Below are 12504 nucleotides of genomic sequence, written 5' to 3'. Positions count from 1 at the left end.
ATGATCTAGTCCTCAGGTATCTGGAAAATGGATTAGCTAGACGTTAGAAGAGGCATTCTCTGGAGATTTCTGGTCCTCTGTTCTACTTAGGTTTTTAGACTGCATCCACACCATTGCATCTAAAGGGCTTCCTGATTCTAGTCCTGCAGAGGGAAATGCCAAGAGGACTTTTTTTTTTTTTTTTTTTTGCACTAGTTCATCATTTCTGCTTCCAGTCCCAACCACAACTAGGCAATTCTGAGAACTACAAAAATGAAAAGAAATGTCACTGGAGCTTTTTAAAAATTCTAAATGATTTGGGTTTGGGTTTGATTTTTGACTAAAGGTTTAAGTCTGTTCTTATTTGTATATCTGCACCAGTATGCCCGGCTCACCTCACAATGGGAGATCATTACAACAAACATGCGCCATGTCCAAACAGACTGGCCAGGTTGTGGAGGAGAAATGGATGGAGACAAAGGAACCTATCAAAGGCAGACCAGGTTGACGTGCAGAAAGGCTCCTAGGTGTGCTAAGCTCCAACCAAGCTTTGGTTAATTGTACTTGGACTTCTATAGTTATTTCTGTTGCAGGAGAAAGGCATGAACTGGGTGGGGGATCTACAAGGTGGGAAAGCAAATCATGGTTGGAAGTTCTCCAAAGAGGTATACTTTTTTAGATTTCTCATGGAAAGCTGAATTCAGGATTTTTTCTCTCACACACACACACTGCCCACCACCTTCTTCCCTTTTGCTCCAGCTCTCTTCAAAGTCTTCGCATTGTTTCTCCAAGAAACAATGGTCGGCCGGTGGGTGGCACAAAAATGTTTCACAGGCCCAAAATGCAATGCCTGATTCAGCTTGTTAAAATGTTCAGCTGTCTCTGGCTGGGACTGAGCTGACTCAGGCAGCTGCTGTGCTGCAGCTGCCGCAGACGCTACCAACCGGACTCCCCTCCTGCAAACCCTACCAGTGCCAGTGGGAGTGCCTGGGGAACTCGCTACATCCACGTAATCTCTCCATTCCCATGGCTGCTGACTGCTCCTGCGACTCAAGTGGCCAAGCTGCTAACACAGGACACTCACCTGCCACCACCACTACTGCTGGAGCTACCTAGAGGAGCCTCCATGAGCTTATGGCGAGGAAGGTGCATCTTGGATGGAGAGGTGCAGAGCCAGCAGTGGAAGAAAGGATGGACTTGAGGATGGTGCATGAACATGGAGTGGCTGGAATGTTTTACACAAAATGTCACAGGTATCACTGACTGAGGCAGAATATTTTTGAGGAAGCCCCTTGCTCAAATTTTGGCAGCTGATCACTGGTTGCACTTGAAGGAAAATGCATCGGTCGTGCGCTAGAGCTATTTTTGGTGAACATATGGTGCTCAGTTATGCAGCCACATCATACAGGCAGCTCCCAGTGACCTCAATGGCTGTTGCTTGTATGCAGCAATTCCCTCATCAGCCCTTTGGTGTCAGAATTGGGGCAGTATTAATTTAAAAACAAATGCTTCCTTGAAAAGTGAAATAGTTGCTGCCATAACTTCCCAAATTCTAGTGTTCCAGCTTTGTCACCATGATGAGATTTCCCTATAGCTGACATCCAGGTTTAACCAGTTTGTATTTTCCTTGCAAAATTGTGAAAGACGTTCCAGTTCACCAGCTCCCACTGATCGTTCATAGTGCATACAAGGCTCAAGAAGTCTACGGGGAGTTTGGATGAATGTTTAACTGATCCAGATCCTTCTTACAGCTGATGGAGTGCCCTGGGGTCAATAATGCAGGATTCTCAGGGCCAGCTGGTAAGTGATTAAAGGGCTGTTAGTTTAGTTTAGGCCCAACATTTAGATTTTGCAAAAATACGGGAAGGGGAGGAATTAGAAAACCCTGATAGAGATCAGATGTGTTGCCTTAGTTAATTAAACATTCATAAAAACTTTCTTTTTTAATTTAAAGATCCCACTGCAATGGTGGAATTGCAAATGCTGCAGCGTTATACACCAGTGCAGGGGAACCAGAAAGTGAAAATAACTAGAGTCAGAAAGTGAAATTGACCACTGCAGTTTCATGCCCACCCTGGCTGACCTGCAGAACATAAACCAATAGTTCAAATTGTAAAAAGGCTGATTCACCAGTGTTCACCTAATTTAATGTCTATTTTTACATTCCACTAGATTTATACTGATGTGACTCCACTAAACCAGTGTAAAACTGGTGAATCAGGCCCCCAGGTAAGTCTTTCACTGCAAATAACCTAGTAGGTTATAACACTGATAATAAGTAGCATGGATAAGGGAAAATCTTTTTTTATTTTCCTGCTCAATGTGAATTTATGTTGACAGTGTTCCTTTAAGCTATGGGAGGATTTTATATGATGTATTATTTAAAATGTTATCATGTTCATTAATATTTTCAAATTGTACTAAACCCTGTGTGCATAATTACACAGGCAAACAATAAACAATCATACATTAAGCAAACTCAACAGAATCCAAGAAGAAGCCTGTTCTTGTATTTTAGGATTAGATATACACATTGCCTCTCACTGAGTTCATAGCCCGGCCATATCAAGCTCTTACAAAAGCCCCTGAGAGTGAGATTCACAGTGTCCATTATATCGCTCTGTCTGGCAATAAACGTGTGGAGGGGAAATCAGTGTAAAACATCATGTGAACATGAAAGAAAAAGAAAAAAAAACTACTCATCATGCACTCAAACAACAAGGATTCAGATAATCAGCATATCCCACCTGCTCCTCAGAACCCTCAAATCTCGTTTCGATTCAGACAAAAAATGCAGCAAGTTGAAGGGATTTGACCAGCCTAATTCTGGGGATGGAATGGCTCTGAGCAAACACCTGCTTCCCTCAGGGACCAAAGCCAACCAATATTCAGCCTAGCCCAGTCAGACAGAAAAGAGCCTTCATTACATCAGATGATGTCATCTGTGGGAGGAGATGAGAGAATTAAAGCAAGATGCACTATAGCTGCAAGGTACAAACAGAAACCTCCGAGAGCAAATCCCCAAATAAAGATGATAATAATGCTGTCTAGCCCATAAAGTCCACAGCGGACAGTAGGAACAAATGGAACAGGCAGTAACTACCGCCTGAGTTTCCATAGGGTTCCATAGTTCCTCATGAAGGGAACGGGCATGAAGCAGAACATAAATGCCTCCCTCTGTTAGGTCCATAATTTAGAGCCTGTTTCTGCTCTCACTTACACCCCTGTAAATCCAGGAGTACTTCCACTGACCAGTGTAAAACCAGGGAAAGTGAATTAGGCCATTAGTCATTACTCTCCATGTAGGTTGCCTGAGTTAACCATTGTTTTCCAGGACAAAGCCATCACACCATGATACCATAAGAACATAAGAACGGCCGTACCGGGTCTGACCAAAGGTCCATCTAGCCCAGTATCTGTCTACCGACAGTGGCCAATGCCAAGTGCCCCACAGGGAGCGAGTCTAACAGGCAATGATCAAGTGATCTCTCTCCTGCCATCCATCTCCATCCTCTGACAAACAGAGGCTAGGGACACCATTCCTTACCCATCCTGGCTAATAGCCATTTATGGACTTAACCACCATGAATTTATCCAGTTATACCATGTTTATACCATGTTTGCATCATGATGATGTCCTGATATCGGACCATCATGCTACCCTGCAACAGCACAGTATCACAAGCCATTGTCGGACACTTGGCAGGAGGCACACCAGCACTGCCAAATCTGAGACTGGTGGCAACTATAGTCTCCAGAGTGTCCGTGTCCATTACTGTTTAATGAAGTCTTTATTCTACATGCTGAACACACAATGGAGCTTCTTCTGACAATAGGAAAATACATGTCTGGCCAGCAAATTTTATCTGGGGTTAAGCAGATTATAGCTTTGGAAAGACCCCATCAATCTAGTATCCTGCTTCTCTACAGACAAGCTAAGTATGACATCCCCAGGAAAAGGCTGTTCTTCTCTTTCAGGAGGTTAGGATATGACACTCATCAGAATGGAAACTAATTCAAGAGCCCTGAAAAGTGAGAACTTTCTTGCATGTTTTAACCAGGAATATGTTACAGATTTTCAGGTCCTCCTGTAAGCTGCTTGATAGATATCGCTCAACAACTTGTCAACTTTTGGATCTGACAGACCCCATGACTTGAGTCTGAAAGATACGGAGGGATTTGGAGGCCATGGGAGAGATGAGGCAGTGTTGAAGCCTTGCAGAATAGAGAGAAGTGGACCCCCACACTAAGTTGGATCCCAAATCTGGTGTCAAACCCCCCCAGACCCTGAATTTCTGAACCCACATCATATTCCTATCTCAGAATCTCCTGTTTTCCCAAAATGCATTTAATGAGCATCATATTTCTCAGGGAAAGCTTGGAGAAATACACGGTCTTAGAACGTATTCTACCAGGTGAGGGGGAGCCAGACCACCTGGGTTGTATTTCAAGCCTTTCCACTGAGTCATTGGGTAACTGGGGCAAGTCACTTGCCGCTTCTGTTCCAGTTGCCCACATGATTAATGGTGAAGATAATGCTTCCCGCTGTCCCGGACAAGGGGGAAGGTGCTGAGAGGATTAATTCAATAGTGTTTTTAAATGCTTTGAGATCATCCCATGGCTGCAAATGCAAATGATGATTATCCTTTACTTTTCTCGAATTAAAGACGTAAAGACGTTTGCATGAGAACAAGACCGTTGCCTTCGCCTAATTTGTTCATTTTGATGACTGTTCTGTTTTGAAAAGAATGGCGCTGATTTGAGCAATCAATGCTCTTTGTTCAACAGGGTATTTTCCCCTTTGTCCAAACAACGCTATTGATTATACACAGCTCAGTGCCAATGAAAACAAAGAGATAGAGCTTGTGCTGGCTTGGCCCCAGCTGTTATAATCCACAGCAGCAAACCTGCTCCTTGTAAAACCCCTCATTTCAGAAGGATCCCAGGCCCTGCTGATTGAAATAGCATTTTCCCCAGCTCCCTAACCCTAGTGTAAACTAGGTGGCTCCAAGCCAGGCCAGGTTTTCTGTTTGTGCCAAACTGTCTCAGCATGTGCCCTGGCACAGTCACGCCCTTGTGCTTTCATTGTAAAGCTCTGACCTCTCTGAGGTAGACTGACCTCTTGGAGGATCTGAACGGCATTGTTCCTAGTATTGATCTTGCTGCAAGGTGCCATGGAACTGCTTACTTGAGCTATTTCTGACCTGGCTGCTTCCCGCTCTGCTACATGCACTCAGGAAGAGGGAGCTTGTTTAGAGCACAGAGCCAGGAGTCTGAAGTCTGTTTCCCAGTTCTGCCATTTACTTGCTAAATGATCTTGGGGCAAAATCACGTTAGTGCTTGGTCCTGCGCCAGTTGAAGTCAATGGCAACCTTCCTGTTGACTTCAACAATTCAGATTCAGCCTTAAACTCTGGTTTCCCTGTCTGAGAAATGTGGAAATAATTCTTGCCTTTGTTGCAAGAGAGTTGTGAGGATCGACTGATTATTATCTGTAAAATATTTTGCAATCCTAAGGTGGGCAATACTACAGAAATGCAAAATTATTGTAATGTGAACGTGTGTATGTATCCCTGCCTTCCTCTGGACACTGAACTGATCTGTAATGTTGATGCCATGGCATAGATGCCGACTCCGTGGGTGCTCTGGGGCTGAAGTCTTGATTCAGCTGCTACCAGAAGCAGAAATTCCAAATTATCATACAGGAACAATTCTTGCAGTCTTTCCAATCAGCTGAAACCAGGAAATACTGGAAATCTAGCAAGAAAGCCTTTTCTTGTGGTGTTTTCAGATGGATTTCTTTACTGAAAGATATGAATACGTTCAAATACATACCTGGTAAAGTCTTAGCCTCAATGAAGTCAACAGCAAAACTTCCATTGATTGCAATGGGACAGGATTTCACCCAACAACCAAATCTTTCAAGTCTCTTGTTGCTAATGCAAACGTTATATATATACAGTGGTGAGCTGGAGCGGGTTCCCACCAGTTCCCAAGAACCGGTTGCTTAAATTAGCCCACCGTGGAGAACCGGTTGTTAAAGGGCCAGGGGGTGGGCAAAGAACTCCGGTCCATGGGCTGGACCATCCTGTTGCTCCCAGGATTCTCAGCGGGGAAGGCTGAGGTTCCCCTGACCCCTCCCCCGTTTCCTCCCCAGCTGCAGTGTGGCCAGCTGAGCTCCTGAGTTGTCCTGCTGCTTTGAGCTGCTGGCAAGGTAAGAGGCGGGGCTGCAAGCTCCAGGGCCGCTGGCGGGGGGCAATTTTCCCCAGGCCCTGCAGGGGCCCCCGGTCCCACGAGTATGTCTCCCCCTGCCCCGGCCCCTCCTCCGCTTCCACCCCCCCTTTAAATCAGAACTTTTTATAGGGAACCGGTTGTTAAGATTTTGGCAGCTCATCACTGTATATATATATATATATTTGAAGGCTGACATTTTTAATGCATTGCTTGGCACAAATAGCATTGTAGCCAGAAATGAACACAAGGCTGCTGCATCCTCCAGAAGCTTAGTAGTTAAGGAATTGTAGCTGAAGAATTTGGGATTTTAGAGACTAGTTTTGAGCCTTAGTATGTATAATGTGACCACTTAAGCACGTAAATAGGATGACATGTGGTTTAAAAATGTCATTATTAATATAAAAACAAAAATACAATGTGGCAACTTAATCCTTTACTTGTGTTTTGTCTTTGCAAGGTGGGGGCCCTTGGATGTCCATCACAGACCAACTGACACACTATTCCAGCATTAACGGAGTTTCTTTTAGTGAAACTGGATCAGCTTAGACAGAGACATCTGCTAAAGTCAGCAGCGCTCACATGTTCCCTGGCTCACACAACCTTTAGTTTGTTTTGCTTCTTTTTTTGTTTTAAAGTCCCTTTTGGGACACAATGGGGATCCAGATCTCAGTTAGTGTCTCTAGGCTATCCTGTGATACTTCTACCAATGATTATGATTCTGGTATGTCAACCTGGGGAACTCTTTGCCAGACGATGTTGTGAAGGCCAAGACTATAACAGGGTTGAAAAAAGAACTAGATAAGTTCATGGCGGATAGGTCCATCAATGGCTATTAGCCAGGATGGGCAGGGATGGTGTCCCCAGCCTCTGGTTGCCAGAAGCTGGGAATGGGTGACAGGGGGATGGATGACTTGATGATTACCTGTTCTGTTCATTCTTTCTGAAGCACCCAGCATTGGCCACTGTTGAAAGACAGGATACTGGGCTAGATGGACCTTTGGTCTGACCCAGTATGGCCGTTCTTATGTTCTTATGTTAAGTTCATCCAATCAAAGGGCAGACATGAATTGGCATCTGAAAGAAAAACAAAGGTGATGTGGTTTTAAGTAACAAATAGAAATGATTACACAGCATGAATCCTCACCCTGTTCTTTTTTTAATCAAGCACAAATCTGTCTTGCCTAATCTATCTATGCAGTTCTAACATGCACAACACCACAGGATCAAGGTGCTGAATGTACATCAAGGGTCCGCCTGCTCCTGTGTTGCTGAAACACACAGAGCTGTCCAGAACAATTCCTCACTCCTCCTGGAAACCAAGATTATTTTCTGTCAGTTCATTCTTCCACCCATTTGTTTGCCTTTGTTGTGTTTCCCCTTGCGCTGTTCAGATCCTGATCCACCTATCACTGAAACCAATAGGAATTTTGTCGTTGACTTCAGTGGGATCAAGATTGGGCCCTTAGCAATCTGTGTTATTGCAAATGCTTTCTGGATTTATTTATGCCTCTGGCATAAATAGTTCTTCCTTTCTGAAGGACACGTAACATCTCTGGAATTCAGTGAGAGGGAGGCACAGCCAGTCTGTCAGGAGGCAAGGAGTACATGTGCAGACACACGTGTGCATTGACAGGATATATACACCAGTAAAGAGTGCTGTCAAAGGTAACATAATTCAGCCACCAGAGTCTTCCATTCGATCACTTATTCTGTTGCTAGTCCCTTCTGCTGCGGAACCCCACCCTCTTCTCTTTCAGATCCATCCTTCCTTTCCATCTCAGGGCCTCTCCTTCATCTCACCACACTTCCAGGGCTTGCAGTGTGAGCAGCTGGACATGGTTGAAAAGCAAGCAGAATGATTTCCACGCCTAATTTTCAAGCCCTGTTTCTTACATGTATGCTATAAGAGCTGGACTTTCACCCCTGTGAGGGGAGGGCAGGGCTGGCTCCAGGCACCAGCTCAGCAAGCAGGTGCTTGGGGCAGCCAAGGGGAAGGGTGGCAAGTCGGGCTCTTTGGTGGCAATTTGGCGGCGGGTCCCTCGGTCTCTCTCGGAGGGAAGGACCTGCCGCCAAATTGCCGCCGAAGAAGAAAGCGGCGCGGTGGAACTGCTGCCGATAGCGATCGCGGCTTCTTCTTCTTTTTTTTCCCGACATTTGGGGCAGCAAAAACCCTGGAGCCAGCCCTGGGGGAGGGAAATATTTCAAATGTGGTTCTGACTGCGGATAAGGGAAGCCATCTTGCCTAAATTCAAACCCACAACCCTTTTGTTTCTGAAAGTTCAGCTTGAATGCCAGCTGGTCTTGGGAACACCAAGAGTAGTTTACAAGGTTCACAGCACCTCCAGTTCTACAAAGTTTGCTCATCCCTATCTACCTTAGGGGTTTATATAGCACCCACCACCACCGTGTCAGCCTGATCCACAGCCCATTGACAACAATGTAAAGCCCCAACCGCTGATGTCGTTGGACATTGGATCATGCCCTATGTACTATTAGTTGTGACTAGCAGAGGTTAGCCAGTGTCACAGGATGGCTGATCCTTTACAGGGAGATGGGTCTCAGCCCCATCTGTGACACAGCGAACTTCTCCGCCCCAGGTGGGGAAGATAAAGGTCATGTGGCTGGTGAGTCATGTGACCCAGTCAGTACTCTACCTTATCTACCCCGCAGAAGGCTGGGGGGAAGAAGTGGTGGTGGTAGGTGAATGCAGGAAGGATGGGAGGAGTGAGAGGAAAGCACAAGGCAGGCAGAGGCCTGTGAAAGACTCCAGGTAGGAAAGCCTGGGAGTATCTGCTTGGGAAAGAGCATGGAGCAACCCAAAGGTGCTTAGGAGAGGCTGAAAGAGAGCTGGGAAGGGCTGAAAGCTGGGGACAGAAGACTGAGCTCTGGTCTACACTACAAACTTATGGTGGTATAACTATACTGACAAGAGACGCTCTCCCATCGGCATAGGGAGTGTCTTCACAAAGTGCTGCCGCTACACCAGGGCAGTGCTGTAAGTGTAGACAAGCCTTTAGGGAGGACAGGCCGCTTAGGACGGAGGGGCTGGGCTTAGCTTGAGACTGGGGCTAAGACTTTGTGGTTTTTGTTTTGAGTTTAGACGAAGGAACCTCTCTTTCCCCAGAAGGGGTGGCCTTTTGTGAAGGACTCAGCCACAGGGCCAAGTCACTGCAGCAGCCAAAGCAGACTATGGAGTTTTGAGGAGCCCTGAGAAGTGTGGTGGGAGTGAGGTAGAGCCACCCCTGGCCATGAGGGGGTGCTCTGCAGGTGGTGAACCTGTTCTGTGTTACCGTCAGCAATTGTGAACATCAATCTGGTGGTATCTGAATTTGCTGAAAGCAAGAGGGTTGTTAGGAGATGCTCCCTGTGACCTCTCTCATGTAAGTAGCCCTCTTCCCTCTCGACAGTCTGAATTCAAGTTCCCACCCACTCCAGTGTCCTCCTTCTCCCCCTCCCCCACAATACTTGTTTCTTTGGGTAAGGGTCTTGCATGTAGTTCTGCCCTGGGGCCCATCGCTACTGTATTCTAATCTCATAGGGCAGGTTTATGAGAAGTACCCTAGAGTATAATGTTCACAAGATTTGCTTGAAACAGTCCTGGGGATCCACAAAAAGTTGTACGTAATCTGATAAAGATGATATGCCCAGGAAACTCAGGTGATGGGACATAGGGGAGGGAAAGAGGGAATTGGAAATTATCAAGGGAGGCCATAGATAGCAAGATGACTAAAGGGTTATAATGACGAGGAGGCCTTGTGGCACCTTAGAGACTAACAAATTTATTTGGGCATAAGCTTTCATGGGCTAGAACCCACTTCATCAGATGCATGAAGTGAAAAATACAGGAGCAGGTATAAATACATGAAAGGATGGGGGTTGCTTTACCAAGTTTGAGGTTGGTCTAATGAGATAAATCAATTAACAGCAGGATACCCAGGGAGGAAAAATCTCTTTTGAATTGGTAAGAGAGTGGCCCATTACAATTGACAAGAAGGTGTGAGTAAGAGTAGGGAGAAATTAGTATTGGGGAAATTACATTAGGTTTTGTAACGGCCCAACCACTCTCAGTCTTTATTCAGACCTAATCTGATGGTGTCCAGTTTGCAAATTAATTCCAGTTCTGACAGACTGCTGGAGTGCCAATCTGAATCCATAACCAGACCAGGCAGCCTGACTTCAGTGCTGGAGGGCATGGATGTGCACCTTAAACCACAGTGTTATCATGAATGATTTGCTGCCAGCTGATTCCCTAAAATCCATGCACCTTGTTCTGTTTTCTAATTACTTTCTATCACCAACTGTCTGCAGTTAATATACAAACTGGGTTGCTCATGCTAAGAGACAGTGACTTCATGCACAAACTCCCTCCAAGCTGACTGCTATTCCTATTACTAGACAGGTTTCAGAGTAGCAGCCGTGTTAGTCCTATTACTAGAGTTTAACTTGCTAACGCAATTCTAAGTATTAAGCACCATGACACCAAACTGAGGGCAGGCCAGAGGTTCTCATTTATCACTGAGGAATGCACTTCTTAAGTTATCCACTCAGCCCCTAGGGCTCCTTCACTTATTCCCACTGTGCCGCTCAAGTAATCAACTTAATACCATGGTTTGCACCTTTAAATGCTTCTTGCATGATGTCACTGTTAGCAGGTTTAGCTGCAAGCAAGGTTGTAAATCTGCTGCCACTAGGAGCACAGTGAAATAGGGATGTTTTCACTGGAATCATACACTGGTATCCTTTGTAGAGATGGATTCCTGTGGCTACACATGTCTGCCCCAGAGGCATAATGTACATGAGTTCTCTAACCAGTGCACTGGTTTTATCCTTTGTAAATTGGAGTAGGAGCCCCTTCAAAGCCAGGTCCTGGTGATCAGCACATGCAGCTGGCTCCTATTGACATTCATTGATGTTGCAGGTGCTCAACCATCCACAGGATTGCGTTCTGAGGGGCAAAAGGGCAGGAACTCACCTGGAAACCATCCAAGTGAAATCAAGTGCCATATGCCCAAGGCTCTTGTATTGCAGAACTGATTCTTTGCTGTTGTTGGGTTTTCTTTAAATTCAAGTGCACTAATATTGACCTTACACCCAGCAGAATATCTACCTAGACTGTAGACTGACAGTAGCTACCATGGATTGTTGAATTTTTGTTTTCACTGCTCTTAGCTTTTCTTGGCCTCCATGGTTTGTCTCTAACAGGACCGCTTAGATGAGAAAGCAAAGGAATTGATTCCTGGGGGAAGGAGCCACTTTTGCTCCATATGACTGTCCAGCAGACTTCCCCTTCAGAGGAGCCTAGCTACACCCATATTTGAAGACTGCTCCTCAAGTGGACTCAGAGCTGTCATTTCTTCTCTTAGCAAGGTCTACAGCTTTCCTGCAACCTCTGGCAGCAGCAGCAGCAGCTTGTGAGATGATTATTTGTATAGCCACTTGTGGCATCCCACAAAGATAAAATCAGGTTACTTGTCCTAGTCAAGGTGAGAAGGGGCAGTGATGTGATCATCTATCTCTATGGGCTACCATAGGTAGCTATGAAAATAGCCACCATTAATCAAATAACCATGGGGAGGATAGCTTTATGAGTTGGGTGAAACCTTGTTATGGGATTGAGGTTGATAGGTGTGAATTTAGCCTTCAATTAGCATAACTGTAGGCATAACGTGCACGTAAGAGAAGTTTCTGAAGCCACCATGGAGGTTTTGCTGAGTATTGTTCTGTTTTGGGGTGGTGGGCAGAACACAACTAGAAACTGAGCACAGATGCCAGAAGGAACAGCTGAAAGCAGTGGCAGACCCTAGAAGAAAACGGGGGGAGAGGTTTTTGGGTCAAGGGAGCAGGCAAAAAGAGTAGTTGGTGCCATGAGCAAAATAAGTTGTTTCCTATTACAGGGGGTCTCAAACTTCATTGCACCATGACCACTTTCCAACAACAAATTACTGCATGACCCCAAGGGCGGTGGGGAGGGGGACTGAAGCCTGACCCCACTTGAGCCCTGCTGATCTGGGCAGAGGGGCTAAAACCAAAGCTTAGGGGCTACTGCCCAGGGCACACTTCAGCCCCACTGGCCACCCAGGGCTGAAGCATCAAGCTAAAACTTGCTGAGGTCTGGGGCTTAACACCAGCCCTAGTGACCTCATTATAACGGGGTGGCGACACACTTTGGGGTCCTCACCCACAGTTTGAGAATCACTGTGCTAGTTGATTCCTCCTGCCTTTAGAGACACAGGACTCTGTACTGTCTTTGCAGGTTTGTTTATTTACAAAGATACCTGACTACCACCAATTT

The 12504-nt window shown here is 45.7% G+C and overlaps 2 long non-coding RNA genes across 4 annotated transcripts in view; one reads left to right on the top strand and one right to left on the bottom strand.

The window, feature by feature from the left end:
- The window catches only part of LOC123365612, a 119978-nt gene that overhangs the window by 18072 nt on the left and 89402 nt on the right, over positions 1-12504 (bottom strand). For 2 of the 3 annotated variants that reach the window (XR_006577659.1, XR_006577660.1), the window contains exon 2: positions 7135-7286. The exons of the other annotated variant lie outside the window; for it this stretch is intronic. This is a non-coding gene — a long non-coding RNA (uncharacterized LOC123365612). The remainder of the gene's footprint in view (positions 1-7134; positions 7287-12504) is intronic. 3 annotated transcript variants of the gene reach the window in all.
- Positions 1686-6974, top strand: LOC123365614. Its single transcript, XR_006577662.1, has 3 exons — positions 1686-1779; positions 2152-2208; positions 6670-6974. It is a non-coding gene; the product is annotated as an uncharacterized LOC123365614 (long non-coding RNA).

The sequence above is a fragment of the Mauremys mutica genome, chromosome 3 (assembly GCF_020497125.1).
Source record: "Mauremys mutica isolate MM-2020 ecotype Southern chromosome 3, ASM2049712v1, whole genome shotgun sequence".
In the NCBI taxonomy this organism is placed as follows: domain Eukaryota; kingdom Metazoa; phylum Chordata; order Testudines; family Geoemydidae; genus Mauremys; species Mauremys mutica.
This window is presented reverse-complemented; position numbering and strand designations above follow the sequence as displayed.